A 16,113-nucleotide genomic window follows, 5' to 3' on the forward strand; every position below is an offset into this window, starting at 1 on the left:
CCAGGGAATCTCGGGTGCAGAGGTGAGCGCGAGCCTTGGACGGAGGCTGAGGCCGGGGGGAGCGCGGCAGGGAGCAGGCAGGAGCTCCGCCTGCCCAGGCTTTTCGTCCCTGCGCCCCGGCTCCCCTCCCCCACTCGAGCGGCCGCGCAGGCCCCAGGTGCAGCCATGTTCTCGCTCCCACCACCCGCGCCTCCATTGACAGTCCTTGCCCGAGAGGGCCGGGCGCCGCGCTCGCCGCGTCCTCCGGCTCGGGGCTCGCCGGCGCGAGGCTTCCTGGGAGTAGTAGTCCAGCGCCCTCACCATCGCGTTGGTGGGGACAAATCAAAGACTACAAGTCCCGCTGGGCGGCGCTGAGGTTGCGCACGCGCAGCGCGCCTTCGAGGAACAAAAAAAAAAAAAAAAAAGAGGAGGAGGAGGAGGGTGAGAGAGAAGCTCGGAGAGCAGAGAAAAGGGGCCACCGTTCGCCCCCCCGCTTCCCCGCACGCGCTCTCTAGCCGTGGCCGCCCGCTTGCCGCGATTACCCCGGCCTCTCCCTCGGCCCCCTGTGAGCGGATCTAAGCGCTGAGCGAGGCCCTTCCAGGGCGGCCATGCGGCGGTGACAGGAGCTCGGCCGAGACGCTCGGGCCCCTCGCCCTCTCACCTCCTGCCCGCTCGCCAGCTTGCCTCAGCCCGAGGCTGCTCCGCCGCGGCCGCAGTTCGCGCGCGGCCCACACTCGCTTCCCTTCGGCACCCCCGGCCCCGGCGCTACCTGGAGGCCGCTGCACTCGGGTGAGTCCCTGTCGCCTCATCCCCGCCCCCCCGCCCCGATTGCCATCGCGAGCAGGGCTTTTATTTGAGACTCTCTCTCTCTCCGGAGCCTGCACAGACAGGGGTCTGGGGACGGTCGGCGGTCATGCGGGGGCCCACCGGCCCCCCCACCGCGGCCGGCCGGCGTTGGGGGTGGGGCAGGAGCAGACGCGGTCGCGGGGGACGACAGTTGCACGCGCGCGCCTGAGTGCGTGGGGGAGGGGCGCGCGCCCCCTGGCGCGGCGTTGGGGGGGCCCTCACGCGTGAGGCCCGCGCGCGAGCGAGCCTGCGGGCTGCGCATGCCCGGCCGCTGATTGGCCCGCTCGGGCGGTGCGGGTGCGCGCGCGGTGCCAGGCCCGAGCCGTGGGGTCGCGCTCGGCCTGGTGTCTCCGGGGCTCGTGCGCCCGGGCAGCAGACGCGGGGGATTGGCCGGCGGGCGGCGGGGGCGGTGCCGCGCTGCCTGGTAACTGCGGCCGGCGGGCGGGCGGGCCGGCCGGCCGCGGAGCGCCGCCCCTGCCTCTGCCCCTGCGCGCCCCTGCCCGCGCCCAGGTGGAGCTCGGAGTGGGCTTTGTCCCGGGCCGCCCGGCGCGCCTACCCCGCGGGGCCTGCTCTTTGGGGGAAATAAACACAATGGCCGGAAGGAAAACCTCAGCCTGCAGGCCATGAAAATAAACCGTCTGGATTCGGCCAGCACCCAGACGGGGGTTCAGGGGAAGAAGACAAAAAGACTGCCTTCTTTCGTCTCCCTCCCCCTGCACTTGTGCTTGTTTTGCGTTTTGATAAAGCGAGGTTTTTTTTTTTTTTTTAAATGTTAACGGTTTTGCTCTAATTTGAGTTTGAGAGTTGTTTAGAAGTCGGATCCTGTTGGAGTAGTGCTCACTCCTCGGAATGCGGGTCTCTGGGCCCAATGTTCAGCTCCTTGTGTTCAACTTTGCTACAGACAATAGCTTGATGAGGGCCACTGTGCATAAAAGTAGTCTCTGGGTGTTCAGGAAACAAAAATGGAAGTTAGTTTGCAAATGAGGGTGGGCGTTAAGAGTTCCCTGAGGAGGCCGGGTCTTTTTCCCCTTGCTAAGCCCTAGGATTTGGAATGACTGATATTATTTCTTACTGTGTGCTTTGGCTTTTCCCGTTTTCCAGTCTGTTGCCTCGCACTTTGTGGTTTCGCCTGCTTCTTGGGATCACACCTGTAGGCTGGAATGACTTTTTCTTCTCTTCAGGCTATGAAACTCCTTGCTCATATGCAATCACTTGTTTAAAGCCTTCTCTTTTAATGTTGGTCAGAATCTGTCGTTTCTTCTTTAAAACATCCTGGTCAACTTGTTTGCCCCTCCTAGAAGGGCATCTTTATTTTCTGTTGGAGTTTGTTTGGTTCTGCCTTGTGTACACGTGTCTGGCCTAGTCACCAGGCATTAAACTCCTGGCGGAGTAGGAATTAAACCTTTTTTCGCCTTTGTCTTTCTCCCCCTTCCAGTCTACGACCGTCAAAGTGCATTGTGTATGTTAGTAACAGCAGCTCACGCTTGAATAATGTTTATGGGCCTCGCATCGCTCTTGAGCACTTAACGTATGTTTTTTCTATTTAATATTCATAATAACCCCGTAATTCCATTCTGTAGATGAGGAGGAAGCCTAGAGAAGCTGGGTAATTACCTCTTGGTTACCCAGCAAGTAAACCTTGACTCCAAGAATTGAACATAGGCAATATGACTCTTAAGCCTTAAGCCAGTGGTTCTCCAAACCCAAGCTAGCATCAGCGTCCCCTGGAGGGCTTGTTAAAACACAGTTGCTGGGCCCTAACCCAGATTTTCAGATTCTGCTGGACTGGGATGGGCTGGAGAATTTGCATTTCTAACTAGTTCCCAGGTGGTGATGGTGGTGCTGCTGCTTCTCCTCCTCTAAGGACAGACACTTTGAAAACCATTCACGAAGGTACAAAATTAAGTTGTGAGAGGGATTTATTCTAGATGCTTGCTTCTCACTGCTTTAAAACTAGATCTTAAAGAATCAAAAGTAATTTGGACTGCTTACTGTAGATTGCTTGGAAAAATGATTGAGTTAAGAGTTTTTGTTAGCCACGATTACAAAATTAAAAACTAGAAGTGTAATAAGTCTCTAGTTTAAAAAAGGAGCCATGGATTTAAGCATAGAATACAGTTAGAAATCTAAATAATCTTGGCTTTTTTCTCCACTCTTATTCATTTATTCTGGTACAGGCATTTATTTCCTTCCACAGATGCCTAAAGCATCCTGTCAACACTGCAAAGTCTAAAGTCTGGGACTCGGAAGGGCTGATAGGGCCTGGGCTTGGAACTAAGGTAGGTTGGGCCGGGTCGGGGCAGGCAAAGCAGCTGGAGCTCCCCAACTCCCGCCTGCCCCCAGTTCCATGCACCAACAATTTGGCTAACTTTTGAGAATATGACTATAAAGACTTTGTCATTGAAATGTAGGCTTTTGGGTTCTTTTTCTTGGGCCACAAATCTTGGTGAGATTTTTAGTTTTTTTAGTACAATGGATTTCTCTATGGGGAAAGTAAGTAATCTCAAATGAAGTAGGAGGAGTGGGATTACAGTTCTGTTGTATCACTTTTTTGATGATCCATAGATTGATGGTGTGTTCAAAACATCAAATACATCGATGGTGCGTTCAAAACATAAAATATAAAAGACAAGGTCCCTCGTCCATGTCGTTATTGTAGAAAGGAGCAGTAAAGAAAACACTGAAAAATTACTAAACACTTAACCTTTTCTGTTACAACTGCTGACTCGCTAATTGTGCTGCATTCCACCTGGTTCAGTTCTCCCATGGTTTCATTCTTCGTTGAAAACATGAATTTTTAAAATACTGCAATCCTCTTCATAACTGCTGTGGTATAATTAACATGAAATTGTCTTAACCTCTGGCTTAAACAGATGCTGATCAGGTAATTTTTATGTATGTCTAAGGGAAAGCATTTTTTGAAGAGTTGTTTAAGGAGTAATAATTTGAGAATGGTATTTCACTTTTCTGAAATGCATTAGAAACAATCTACATGAAAGATAATTGCCCAGAATTTTATTAATAGCAGTCTACTGAAGGTCATTGGTACCATTTTTCTTCAGAAGTTGTGGAGGTTTATTTGGGTTAAGCTTATGCATTGTTACTAACTGAAAGAAAGTAGGAAATGCAGTTAATCACTTGTTCATTATGATTGTAGAGTTGAGATTCCCTATGAATCATTGGGCTTAAATGGCAGCATAGTAAAATGAAGAATAATATTCGGTTGACCAATGTGTAGCGAGGCTACCTGCCCTTAGAAGTAAAACTAAGAATTAGTATTTTAGAGGATTTATGTATACTGGGGAAAAATTATGTGGATAAATCAGAAATTCTGAAGGTATTATCTTGATATTCTTCATTTTCATTCTTTCTTTTGCATTTTCCTTCTTTCTTGTCTGTCCTTCACTGGGACTGTCACTGATGCAGTTTTCCTTTCTTCCTCTTTGTTCTTACAGTATTTGTCTCTGTATTCCATGCCTGTTTCTGGCACTACTACTTTTTCTCACTTAGCCTAGTGGGAAAGTAAGAGAAAGTTCCATATAGCCAGGGATTGTCAGAGTTGATGGAGGATTGACTCCTGTTCCTTGGTTGTAACTTGATTAAAAAGCAGAAAGAATTTTAAAGAATTTATTTAAAAAGTGTAACTTGAGAGGCAACATGAGTTTATAATTGTGAGACAGGGAGTGTGGCTTAATGGGTATAGGCATGGGTTCAGAAGTCAGACTGCCTAGATTCAAATCCTAACCCTTGCCACTTCCTGGTTGTGTTTCCTTGCACAATTCACTTCACATATTTGTGTCTCAATTTCCCTTTTTTAAAAAATGGGGATGATAATAGTAGAACCTGTTTCTTTGGGGGGGGCATGAATATAGCTCAGTGGTAAAGCACATGCTTAGCCTGCAGGAGGTCCTGGGCTCAATCCCTGGTACCTCCATTAAAATAAATAAAAGAACATGTTTCTCTTTTAGTGTTGTTGTAAAGATTGAATGAATTGAAATGTAATAGAGAAATTGAATTTTCTAAGGAAATAGAATTTTTACCAGTAATACAGACTGCAAGGTTAATCTCCACAAACTCTGAGGAGCATAAATTTTGTGAGGGCAAGGACTTGTTCTTTTGGCATTTTTCCCCTGGTGACTTACAATGTTTTGTCTTTGTAGTATGGTGAAGGAAATAATGTTGTGTGTTGTTTTTCATCTCTTAAAGTACTATATGTGATGTATTCTGGTACAGTTGCAGAAGCAGAGAGTAGTGAAGTGTTTCACCTTGTTTGGGATGTCTGGTTAAAGTGAACCCTGGTTAGTAGACAACCTGTGAATTTCTATAATGGAGAGTAATGTCATCTTTATAAACAGTGAATTTATAATTGAAAAATAGCCCTTTGGAACTGGTTACCCAACACATAAATTCATTCCACCTATTTTTTATCTTTGTCATTATACAAGTTTTAGAGGTAGTACCTTCTTTCCCCACTGGGGATGTTGGTGTATTTGAGATAGAAACTAGCAGGGGAGTTGAAGGGTAATTGCAATTTCTTTGCTTTTATAGGGTAATTAAAGGATGTAAGTAAAACTTAGCTATCTTACGTGTGGTCAGGTCCCACTCACTTAAGTGTTTTTACTAGAAGTTGACAGTTTGATGAAACCTGAGAAAACTTTGCCTATATATTGTTTATTATGGAGAATTTGCTGTATTTAGAGAAAGTTCTCAGTATTGACTATAACATAAATGTGAATAGAGTTTTGTCTAGATTGGGTTGTCAGATCAAAATTGGCTTAAAGAAAATGAGGTATTGGACCTGAACTACAATTAAGAAGTGTTCTTGGCTTCACACTGTAAAACATGTAGTTACATTACTTTATTGAATTGATAATTTGACAAAGGAGGATGGTAGATAGTATGTAAATACTCTACCCACTTTATATGTGAGGAAAGAGCAGAGAAATTGACCCTAGTACTGGAATTAGCTTGAAAATTGACTAAAGGGGTACAAGGAGATCTATTAGCTTCACATTTTCCTTCTTTCTTTTTTTTTTTTGTCATTTTAAACATTTTTAAGCCTTTTAAATTCAGTGGCTTTAATTACATTCACAGTGTTGTACAACTATCATCACTCTTTATAAAACCTTTCTCATTAGCCCAAATAGAAACCTGTTAAGTGATAACTTCCCACTCCTCCTTCTCCTTAGTGCCCAGTAATCTCCAATTTATTTTCTGTCTCTATGAATTTGCTTGTTTTAGACATTTCGTGCAAGTGGAATCATACTATATTTGTCCTTTTTTGTCTGGCTATTTCACTTAGAATAATAGTTTCAAGGTTTGTCTATATTGTATCATGTGTCAGAATTTCATTCCTTTATGACTGAATAATATTGTATAGTATGATCTACCACATTTCATCTTCCTTTCACCTGCTGATGAATATTTAGATACTTTCTACCTTTGGGGCATTACAGTATTACAACTATGAACTTTGGTGTACAAATACTTTGAGTCCCTGTTTTCAAATTTTTTTGTGTATATACTTAGGAGTGGAATTGCTGGGTCATTGATTTTTCTTTTTATCACTTTCCTTGGGGCAGAGTTTAGATGATCTGAACAAATCTCTCAGTAGCATAGAAAATCCATGTAAGATGAGTTTGTCCCTTTGTGAAGAATTTCTGTCAGCCATTTCCACTATGAACACTTCTTTCAGGTGGTTCCTTACAGTGATTTAAAAAAAATTGTGGTTATATATACATAACACAATACTTAGCATTTTAACCATTTTTAAGTGCACAGTTTGTATAGTGACATTGTTGAGCAACCATCACACCATCCCTCTCTTAGGACTTTTTCATCTTCCTGAACTAAAATTGCTGTTAAACAATTATCCCCATTCCTTCTTCCCTGCAGCCCCTGGCACCCACCATTCTACTTTCTGTCTCTGGATTTGGCTGTTTAGGTACCTCATACAAGTGGAATCATTTGGACAGTATTTATCCTTTTGTGACTCATTTATTTCAGATAGCGTAATGTCCTCAAGGTTCATCCGTGTTGTAGGATGTGTAAGAATTTCTTTCCCTTTTAATCCTTACAGTGATTTTTGAAGGTTTTGTTTTTAGAGTATAGTTTGTTTATATAGTATTTGTTTTTATAGCAAAGAAAATAATTTTTTAAAGCATTATATGACTATTATGATATAACTGTAGAAGTGGAGAGTAGTGAAGAGTTTGATCCTATTTAGGGTATTTGGTTAAGCTGAGCCCTGATTAGACAGAGCCTGTGAAGATTTCTGATTGCATAGATTCCATGCTTTTGAAAACTGATGTGTTTTGATTCTATTTGCGTATACCATCTCTAGAGATCATAGTATTTTTTATTATAAGTTGAGATTATCTTCTGATTATGTGTTTTTGTCATGTTTGCTTCTGTAATGCTTTTAGAGTAATTTTTTCTTTGGGTATGTTGTAAAACAGTGGGGTAAGTCACTTTATCTAACTGAATATTCACTTTTTGAGTCTTCTTATTTCATAATTTTTTCCTTCATTTGTAGTCTTACCTGTAGGAAAAACAGTTTTCTTTATAATAACAAAATGAGTGTTTGAGCTATTGTTCACTATTCGTTGTATTTTAAGCTTTGGGAAAGAAGGGATCCTTTGTTGCAGTTGAAACAGTACTCATTTATCCACTTACCCAACATATTGAAGGCCTTCTGGGTGGGTTAGGTATTGTGTAAGGCCCTCAGAACACAGCTCCTAGAACACAATGGTTAGGTATTGTGTGAGGCCCTCAGAACACAGCTCCTAGAACACAATCTGTTTCTAGAAAAATACTGGTATGGGCAAATTCTGTGTGTTGAGAGCTTCAGGATGAAAATTCAGTTCAGTTTGTATATTCAGTCTGGTTTACTTTTTTCAGTATTTGGAGCAAGATGACTTTGTAACTTAAATTGTAAAACATACTCTTTGAGGAGTAGATTTGATAGAAGCAAATTTTGTGTGTGTGTGTGTGCGCGCGCAAACCTTCATTCTTGCAGATGTGTGCTAAAGGTACACATACTGTATTTCAAAGCAGTAATTTGTTATTTACCTTAAATTTACACAATGTTATATGTCAATTATATCTCCAAAAAGCTGGGGAAAATAAATAGAAATTAATGGAGGAAAAAAGTAGTGATTTATTTCAACAATTTTCTTAATTTTTGTGCCCCATCAGTAAATAGGTTATTTTATTCAACTTTGTTAATTGAAGTAATTAGGAAATTTCCATTTATCAGACTTGGATTTGGAGAGTTTATAAGTAGATAAATAGGAACATACATATATGTACTTTTTAAGTAACTATTTTAATGGAATTTAAAATTAAATGCTTTATTTATTGAATGCTTGTGTTTAAGCACTCTTTCAGGAATTTAATAGATTCTGATGGCAACCTTGTGAGGTAAATACACCTATTATTGTGATTTTCTGGGCTAGTATATTTGTGATATAAAGAATTCCATGATAACACTATTGATTATGGGAGCTAGAACTTGAATTCAGAACTTTGGCCTGATTCCTAAGCTGCCGTTCATAATAGCTTTGCTCTGTTGCCTGCTGTGAACAATACATTAAAAAAAAATTGATGGACTTTTAAATCACAGTTACTTGATTTTCATTTCCTCTTCTAGTTCATACAAAGTGAAAAAGAACAGGTGAGCCAGCTTTTCAAGTACCAAATGTTTTTTAAACTTGAAGTAAGGTCTAAGGGATGCATTCTTTGTGTATTGGCAGAGAAAGCTGCTGCCTTTTAAAAATCTGGATTATCAGTTTTAAAGTATAATTTACACATTTGTGAAAAAATTTAAAACTGTAGTGCTAAGAAAAGTTGTAGGTCTTCCTGAGTAGGTGTTTGTTTTTCAAGGACACTGTTTTGGCTACTGTGAAACTCAGTATTGAACTTGTGAGGTACCAGTTGGGTGGATCCTCTTTCACTGGCTTAATTTTATCATTTTGCCATTCTTCTCTTCACCTGGCTTTTTAAAAAAGATAAAATTTGACTTTTTGTTAGCTTATCTCAACATTTTTTTGGAAATGGGGTGGAGAGGGTATAAAGTTTTACGTATAACAAACACAGTTGAAGATTATTTCAAATTTTAATCTTACAAATGTATTTTGTTGCTTCTTGAGTGGTCACTTGGTTTTTACTGATAAAATTACCAGCTTTATTTCAGGAGATAGAAATTAAGAATTTAGTATCTTAAAATTAAGCATATCCTGCTATAAAAACTTAAAACCCTTGACTAATCAATCTTGATCAAAGATTTGTCTTACGGACTTCTAATTTTACTTCTAAGCACTTGCTGTTATGTGTAATTTCTAAAAATAATGGAAGTTAAAACAAATTAAAAGGGTCTTTCTGGCTCTATTTCTCTTGTTTGCTGGAGTATATATGTTAAATGTATATGTTAACGTTAATACGAACTGTGATAATTCATATTCTGTTATTAAGTATTTGTAAAAATGGAACCTCTGAATGAAACACCAACTTAATTTATTCTCTTTGGAAAATAACTATTAAGCCTATGGAGATAAGCTCTTAAAGATGTGAATTAAAATATTCTGCATTAATAGGCAAGGGATAAGGAAATTTTGGGAGCTACAGGTCCTAGACTAGTCTCTGGTGAACTGATCTTATCCAAAATGTTATGCCCACTTCTGGGACATTGCCTGGACAAACTAGAGAATATCGTGAGAATGGTGCTGCTGAGGAATGTTTTTGGAAATCATGTTACTAATACGGCACAGGACAAACTGGAGATGCTTAGTTTGGGGAAGAGAATTGTGAGGCACGATAGATTGAAAAGGCTCTTTTGTAGAAGAAGGCTCTTCTAGGAGCCAGCTGTGGCAGAGACAGATTTAGATTTATCATAAAGACTAATGTTAAACTAGTCCAGTAATTGCAAATTGGTACTTTAAAAGTAACAAGCTTTCTGTTGGAGTACATATCAAAAGTAGGGGGCAGGGGAGGGGGAGGCTAGGCAAGATTACCAATGATAATATCTAGTAACAATTTTTTAGAGCTTATTGTGAGTTTAATATTCTAAACACCACCTACATTAATACATTTAATCCTCAACAGCAATACTGTGTCCTAAAGTAGGCACTGTTGGGATTCTCATTTTAAAGTTGAGGTTTTGAGATGCCAACCAATCTTAAAAAAATATAGTGAGGGATAGTTTTAATATAGACCTAGGCAGTCACATTTGGAGCCCATGCTCTTAAATACATGTGCTAATTTCTTTCACGTTCTGGTTTTAACATTTTTAATATAAAAAATGATATTAACTGAGAAATTGAGTAGCATTGTCTTTATTAATTTTACTTAGCTATTAATGAAAAAGATAGCTACACAGTTGCAAAATCAGGTAAAATTACCTGGGGTAAAATTACAATGTCTACATTTGAGCCAGTGATCTACAGTTTGATAGCATTCAGTATTCTAGTATTGGGGGGAAAATTAGCCAAGAGTCTAGTATTCATTCTTGAATTCAGCCAGTGTGTCATGAGTGGTGACTGTGTGCAGAGCACTGTGTTGGTGCTGGCTGGAAGGACCCTCCCCGAGTCCTCCCAGCTCACAGATTTACAGTCAATAACAAATACAGTATTATCAAAATTAAAGGATTAATTAACCATTGATTTATCATTAAAAGATTAATTTACCCTGATTTACCATTGATTGATAGCTATAGAGAGGTCTTTAGATAAAATAGTGTGCTTTAAAAGTACACTTTTGACATGAAATTCCAATCACTCCTTCCTTAAAATACAAGAAGCAAGAAAAGCTTTTACTTAGTTGATAGGGACAAATTTTAATCAGTAAATTTACTATGTAATGTCATTTGTTCTCCCAATTCTAATATTCCACCTGTGACAGCAAAAGACTTAACACCTTTGAAATAAGGCAAAAGTAGGAGAAATTTTAATTAGCTTAGCACATGTATGTATTAAATGTTTTAAAAAATACTTTGAAACACCTTTAAACCTAACAAAATAGTTACAAGAAGAGCAAACAAAAATTTCCCACATATATCCTCCACCCAGAAACTCCATTCAAGTTTTCCCAAACTCTATAGCAAAAAAGTCTAATCCATACTTTTCACCCAATTGTCCAGTCTCTCTAATATACTTCACTTAAAAAAAAAAACTGGTGCATTTTATTTAAATCCAGAATATATGCAATATGACTGCTACAACAAGTGCAGTTTTTAAAAAATATTTTTTAAAAATTGAAGTATAAATTTATAGTGTATTGGTTTCTGATGTACAGCATAGTGATTCAGTTACACATATATTCTTTTTCATTACAGGTTGCTACAAGCCATTGAATGTAGTTCCCTGCGCTATACAGTAGAATAATATACTTCACTTTTTAGAACAGTTCCTCAGTGTTTGATCTTCATGCCTTTGACCTTTTTGAAGGTTACAGGGCAGTCATTTAATAAAATAACTCGCAACTTGGGCTTGTCCAGTACATTTTGGGCAGGAATATGTTCTTACTGTGTTTTCTTTGGTGAGCATGACGTTTGTCCTGTGACAAGTGCTACTTTGATTACTTGGTTAAGATGCCATGTTTTTGTTAAACTGAATACAATTAAGTAAAAAAGTCATGTTTTCCTTTGTTAATAAATATTTTGTGTGGCAGTACTATGGGATAATGAAAATATCTCTTGTCTTTTTAGCATTGCAGAATCCTATTTTTTTTCTCTTGAGGCTGCGGATTTTAAAAATTTTTTAGGGATGAAGTTTAGTGCTTGGACTTAAATCTCATTACAGTTGTTATCTAAGTCCTTGAAAACTTGGTATTTTCTGAAATTTAAATATTGTGAGAAGAGGAATTTGAAAAATGTTAAGAATTGGTTGTATTTTATAGTGTATGGTGTGGTTTGAAAGAACTTGGGGAATTAAGAACAATTAGATACAGATTAGATTCTGTTTAATTATTTCTTTGATCTTGGGCAATTTAGATTGTTTTTCCAAGTTATCAGCTGTTCTTATGTTAAATAAAGGTCTGCAGTGTAAAATGTGCCTGGCACATGTCACCCTTTTATAATAAACATCTAAGACACTAAGTTACTTTCTTGGGATTATGCAGAAAATGAATTAATGGGGTCAATGGATTACCTTGAATACATTTTCTATAGAAACTGCTAACTGGACACAACTAAAACAAATGGTAGTATGTTGAAAAAAATCTTAAAGTATTTATAAATTCTGTGTTCACAGTCCAAACTGATTTTTACTAAATGTATACTGACATTTTGAAATAAGTAAGTTTCCTCTCTTAAAAAACAGATTCTTTAGCTTCAGTGTTTATTAATTGTAGGTAGAAAATGGGGATACTCAGATCAGATTCAGAGGTAAAAAGATTTAGACAACCTAAAAGATTACCAGAATGTAAGAATACATGATAACTTAAAGTAATTTTAATGGGACTGAATCTTGTTTAGGACAAAGTCAGCTGATTCATCTATTAAATCTTTTCCATTTATTTTGGACACCGCCTTATGATAGTATGTAAAATCTTAGATGATGAATTTTAACTTTTTCTTAGTATTCATCGTTTTGAAGAAATACTTTTATGAAAGAGGAATTTTTTTTTTAAAGTTTGAGCTCTCACTTTACTTTCTTTCTTGGAACTAAGTGATACTTTATATCTCACTAAAGATGTTTCTGTTAGTGTGTGTGTAAATATATATATATATATATATACACACACACATATATAACTATAATAGTGCCTTTAGTTATTCATCTTGTTGAAATTTGGCTTTAGTGGTTGTTAATAATTAGTGTAAATAATGATTAGCTGTAAATAATAGTAGTTGGTAAATGTGAGTTTTAACCAACCTCATATAGAAAAATAACCTGAGACTAGATCTCAAAGAATGGAGATGAGGAAGAAGACACCCCCGTCCCAATACTGGTGTGGAGAAAGCGTTCACAGCACAGGAAAGCCATACTGCATATTTTTTTGAGTGGAGGTCAAAAACTTAAATTTGGGTGGAAGATTTTCCTGTTTAAAGTACTCCCTCTTTTAAAAAAAAAAAAGAAAAAACTTGGCTTTTAAATCTGTTGAATAATTGTAGAATTGAATACCATTACCTGTCCTAAATACTGTCAGTAGTCTTCCCTGGCCAATATCCTAGTGGTAAAAATTTTAGCTAATATTGAACATTTTCTCAGTTTTAATTGATCTAAGTATCTGAGGATTCAGTGGTGATGGCTCTAGTACAAAACATTGTGTTAGGAAAGTAATTGATTTGTGCAGTCTTGAAGTGTATTTCACCATACTTAAGTAAATGTACAGGGTAGATCTTAGTTGCTTTATTATAAGGAAAAGTAACAGATAACCTAAGCTGTTTGTAGAAAACTGAAAATAAAATTTTGAGAAGAAAAAAAATTGTGGGCCTGGTACCTTGATCAATTGAAATTCATTTCCTCCTTGTTGAACATGAGTCTTGGATTTTACTGAGATAAACTGTTGCTTAAACAACTCACATGTCTGCTTATCATTGTTAACAGGGATATACACGCCTAACCCTGTCCGCAGTGTTTTAAGTTATGTGTTCATCTAGCCAGTTGGTCTGTAACCCATTCATGTTTTTTTCTTTGAACAATTATCCTTTATTTTTTCATAAAATGTTGCTGATGTTGCTATGTACTCTTCAGTGTCCACCATAATACTTGCTTTTTGGACAAAAAGGAGATTATACTTTTGCTTTAGTTTGCTAATGAGTGGCAGTTAGTTTACTGCCTCATAAAGATTGACTAGTAGTACTGTTCTAATCACTGTATAATTATTTACCTTGGGCTCTTTTTTTCTTAACCTGCCTTTCTTTGATTATAATTGTGCATGAAAGATGTATTTTGGAGTTTAGAGATACCATTCGAGTCCCTTGTTATAAAATTAACTGTCTATGTGACTATCAAGGCAGCTGATCTTTCTGGGTTGGGTTTCTCATTTATGACGTAATAGAACAAAGAGGTTGCGCTAAATATCTTGAATTTTCCTTTTGATCTAAGATTGTATGTTGTAAGGTTGAAATGAAAAAAATGTTTGTTGAAAATAACAATATACAGCAACACAAAAAAGAAGTAAGACATAAATGTAATTGAAAAAAAAGCAAGATCAGTGTTATGGTACTTCCCCTGCCCTCACCACTTACCAGCCTGACCTGAAGCTTAATTCAAAGTAGAAACATGTTGGAAATTCAGTACCATTTTAGAGATCAGCATAATCAGAAATATTGAGAACTTTAGTTTTTTTGTTAGGGTGATGATGCCCTGTGTGAAAATCTTTAAGTGCTCTCTTTGACGCACTATAAAATCTCATTTTATTATTTTGCTGTTGAGCATTAATGGCAAGAATCAATGAGATAAAAGCAAAAGTGTGGCTAAATAAAAACATTTATTTGAAATTAATTATTGGCTTATTTTGAAGTAGAACAGTTCACAATTAAGGACATAGATAAACCTAATCCTGGAAATGGATCTCCAACTAGAAACACAAGAAGATTTTAAAGAATGGTTGGAGTCTGTTTTCAGAGACATAAAAGAAGGTATCACATCTATTAAACAATAGCTGACCAAGATAAAAAGATGAAACAACAACAGGGCAATTAAGTTCATCTTTTAAACTCATAAAAGAGAATTAAAATCAAATCAGGGAAACAAAAGATGAAATCAGAAAACATCTAGAATTGAAGAATTAAGGAAACTGAAAAAATGGGAAAGAAGAGTGGACTCGGGTAGCTGTTATTTTCTGTGTCCTGTGTACTTTACCAACGCAACCTTTTTCTCCTGACAACAGTGTCCTGCTTTGTCTTTTGAGTAACTTCTGAGTAACTGCTTACCTTTCTATTCCATGTAGTTCTAGCTAGACTGCTAATCACGGTGAGTGTATTCCAGATAATCTTGTTCTGACTAGCCACTGTAATTAGGTGTGGGGTAGGCTTGGGACACAACCCCCCAGAACTTTTCTGCGGAAGTAACAGGTAGATATAATAGTCTTGCCTCTGGGATCCCAGTACAGGTGTGTGATAAGCTTAAAGATGCATGTGGCTGTCATCTGTGTGTTAGGGAAGAAACCTATCTCCTCAAGAAGTGAGGTCGGCTGGGAGGGAACAGAGAGAATGCTGATGATATCTCTTGTGTTCCTTGATCCAGCTGTGTGTGGAGTCAGTGCAACCTTTAGTATGAATAATTACATAAAACAATAAAAATTCCTTTGTTTACTTGAGGTGGTTTGAACTGAGTATTTGTAACCTCACACTCTAAGATAGTTCTGGCTAACTCGTACATTGTCCTTGAAAATGAAGACTGTTAGAAGGTATAGTTCTTAGAGTTGGTGGGACTAATAAGAATGTTCTAGAATAATAAACCTTTTGTAAAAATACTGAAATGATGATAAGGTAGGAATTTTGAAGGCTGTTATGAAAAGGCTAATGCTATGAAAACGACAGTGGGAACTCAGTCCCTTTTGCCCTGAGGGCACCTGCCAGTTTTACCACATGAACCTGAGTTTTGAAAACCTTATGGGATCACACACTGTAATCAAAACCCAGAACCTACACAAAATTCAGGGATCAGGTAGATCCTTCCCCTTGATAAATTGAGACCCTAACTGGATAAGGCTGATTGAGAGATAAACTGGCCTGCATCTCTATTTGTGGTCTGGGTTAACATCTTCTGGGTGTTCCCAGGAATCTGAAACCTTGAACTTGGATTATGGTGATCCCAGGCAGGTAGTGTTCCCAGATACCTGGAAGAAGCTGGCCTTCACCCCAGGCCTCATGTTTAAAAGAATGTTTTAATATAAAATGGTAAGCATACAGTAAAAGACAGGCATACATGGGAACAAGTACCATGAGTATGAGCAAGAACTATCAGAAACATCAGAAATACACCTGCAAAGACTTGAGATTTTTGAGTTATGATAGACTATATAAAACAACTACCCCTATTATGTTTAAAGAAATAAATTAAGCTTGAAAATCTTTATAGAGAGTAAGAAACTGTAAAATGTGACATAGTAACAAACAGAAATTCTAGAAGTGAAAATTATAAATGAGGGTATGAGGTTTAAGGACTAGCATACATTTAGTCTGAGTCTCAGTGTATTGTAGGAGGTAGAAAATGGGACAGAGAAAACCTGAAGAGATAATAGCTGAGAATTTGCCACAACCAAAGGATGACAATCCTTAGTCAAGAAGCCCAGTGAATGATGAACTTGCTGAGTAAAAAGAAACTTAGAGACACACACATA

General features: G+C 38.4%; 1 protein-coding gene across 7 annotated transcripts in view; it reads left to right on the forward strand.

Moving 5' to 3' along the window:
* Positions 1-3: 3 nt before the first annotated feature.
* The window catches only part of GTF2I (general transcription factor IIi), a 94,228-nt gene continuing 78,118 nt past the window's right edge, over positions 4-16,113 (forward strand). For 4 of the 7 annotated variants that reach the window (XM_074345955.1, XM_074345958.1, XM_074345956.1 and 1 more), the window contains exon 1: positions 409-768. The gene's annotated coding sequence lies outside the window, so the exon portion shown is untranslated. Of the gene's footprint in view, positions 23-408; positions 769-16,113 lie in introns of those variants that run through there. The other 3 variants (XM_074345957.1, XM_074345960.1, XM_010972365.3) reach the window with 2 other exon arrangements.

The sequence above is a fragment of the Camelus bactrianus genome, chromosome 18 (assembly GCF_048773025.1).
Source record: "Camelus bactrianus isolate YW-2024 breed Bactrian camel chromosome 18, ASM4877302v1, whole genome shotgun sequence".
Lineage (NCBI taxonomy): Eukaryota > Metazoa > Chordata > Mammalia > Artiodactyla > Camelidae > Camelus > Camelus bactrianus.